Below are 2,812 nucleotides of genomic sequence, written 5' to 3'. Positions count from 1 at the left end.
GGAAACCAACATGGGTGTGTATGTGTGAAAGAGAGACATAAACAGAGACAAAGAATGTAAATGTTAGGGAGCAGGAGGGAAAGATGAAGACAGATTGGAACAGAAAGGTGAGAATAGAGAAAAGGAACAGAGACCAATGAATGCAGCAACACAAATAGAAAAATGAGGGCCAGGAGACAGCCAGAGAGAAGATAAATTGGGATAGAGTGATGGAGACACAAGGGCAGACAGAAAAGAGGCCAAGGAGCCAAAGAAAATTTAAAGAGAAACAAATGACAGAAATTCTGGAACACAGAAAAATCCAGAAACAAATGAGGTAGAGTAATGTGAGGACAGAGACACAGACCAAGATGAGAACCATAAGTTAGATGGGGACAGGAATGGAGACAAGGTAACCACCCCCTCCCCAACATAGTGAGAGTGGCAGCAAGAGCAAGAAGCAGGGAGAGATTGAGGGGGAATATTACAGACAGGAAACGAGAAACTACCAGAGAAATGTAAACAGAAAAGAGAAAGCAAAACAGATACAGAGATGGATGGATGAATGTCTGAGAGGTGGTGACAGTGGTGGTGAACTGGAGGAAAAGATGGTAAAAAAAAACAAGGATGAGAAATAGAGACAAAGGATGAAGTCATTTCGATATATCAGGGTTTACTGGGCTGTGTGGTGCCCACTAGACTATGAGCTCAGGAAGGCAGAGCCTGGGCCTTTGTCATTCATTACTGTATCCTACACCAACAATACAGTCCCAAACTCGTGGAAAGTTATTGTTTATTAAACATTAGGTACCGGAGACTGTGCATGCATTGCATGGATTATGTCATTGAATCCTCACAACTCTGATCTAGCGAGTATTATTAGGATCATTCCCAGTTTATAGATGGGGAATCCGAGACCACCTGATGAGAACTTGCCCAAAGTCAAACAGAACACCTACAAATAAGCCCCAGCCTGGACCAATGGTAAGAATATACCATGAACCAAAGCTTAGGATGAATCCTATTCTGTCTGTGCACCTGAGGCACAAAATACCAAATTCCAGTTTCCCTGACTCCCAGGCCTACATGTTTGACCACCATCCCATATTGCTCCAGTGAAGGTTTGCTGACGGATCAATGGAGGACTGCTGAGCCAAGATAAGTATATCCTGACTCCTTACCCTGTGGAGCTCCCTCCATCTGGTGAAAGAGGCTGACTTGGCTAGCTCAGGTCAGATTTTCCCAGATTAGATAACGGTCCTAAAAATGTACATTATTGTGAAGCTGAAACTTTATTCTAAATATCAGTAGTAAAAAACAAGTTTCTATCAACCATGCTATTAAGAAAGATTGATTAATATTTCTATTCTCTCTATAGAAAATGACCTTACCTCATGCTTCAGTGACAAAATAGAAGCCATCAGACACAGAATTGTTACAAGGCTGTAATCATCCCACCACTGGATCTCTAAACCTCTCAATGTCTGCGTTTATCCTTGCCTTCTTCCTTCCTGTTACAATGAGGGGCCCAGTGCCCAGATCCCAGCCCCTCCTTTTCCTTTCATTATTCCATTTCTCTTCTGTGTCTTCATTCTCTCCCTTTCTACTGGATTGTTCTCAGCAGCAAATGAGCATAGTCTAGTATCTCTCATCTTTAAAAAATCATTCTTTGACTGTCCTCCTACCATCACCTTATCTCTCTGAGCTCTGTGCCAAGTTTCTCAAGGGATTTGCCTCCACACCTAGCTGCACTTCTGTGGAATGGGGGGAGGTGTTCTGTTCCTTCTCACTTCAGGAAGAGTCCTATAACAAGCTACCTTCCCAACAGCACTCTATCCAATCATTCCTGTTTTATAAATCAATTTTATTTCTTTTTCATGCTATACATTGTAAATTTTAGAAAATACACATATGTACAGTTTGAATAAATAATAAAATAACCTGTGTACCCATCATCCAGCTGCAAAAAAAGATCAGTTCCAAAAGGCAACACCCACCCACCCCATGTAGCTCTCCCAAGTCACATCTCCTGCCCCTCCCTGAGGTAACTACCATCCTGAATTTTTCATTTTTTATTTCTTGCTTTTCCCTGGTTTTATAACATACGACTACATCCATATATTTTGTGATTTTGCATGTTTTTCAACTTTATGTAAACATGTATGACTTTTTTGAATCAGTATTAGGTTTCCTGAGTTTCATCATGTTGATACATGTAGCTAGAGTTCATTCATTTATTATTTTCATATAGTATTCCATTATATGAACATGTCTCAATCTATTCATCCCATACTCTTATTTTCATTTCTTGCTGTTACAAACAGGCTTTGGTGAACATTCTTGTACACATGTGCAAGGATTTCTTTAAAGGAGCAATTATCAGAATTTTTGGTCTCAGAACTTCCTTTAAGGACATTCTTAAAAATCATTGCAGACCCCAAAGAACTTTGGTGTTTGTGGAGTATATCAGTTGATACCTGCTGTATTAGAAATGAAAACTGAGAAAGCTTAAATATATAAATTTTAAAATAAAAATAACAAATCATTATATTTAACACAAATGATATGTTTATGAAAAATATATTTTTCTAAAAATAGAATTTATGAGAAGAGTGACACTGCTTTACATTTTTACAAATCTCTTTACTGCCCGGCTTAATAGAAGACAGCTGGATTCTCATACCTGCTTCTGCATTCAATATGTTGTGATAGCACATGTCATGTAGCCTCTGGAAAACTCCACTCTACATTCTTGAGAAAAGAGTAAAAAACGTAAGTAACACCTTAACAATACTATGAAAATAATTTTTAACCCTGAAAGTGTCTTGGGGAT

Source organism: Pteropus alecto, unplaced genomic scaffold, assembly GCF_000325575.1.
Source record: "Pteropus alecto unplaced genomic scaffold, ASM32557v1 scaffold249, whole genome shotgun sequence".
NCBI classification, from domain to species: domain Eukaryota; kingdom Metazoa; phylum Chordata; class Mammalia; order Chiroptera; family Pteropodidae; genus Pteropus; species Pteropus alecto.
Note: the sequence above shows the minus strand (reverse complement) of the source record.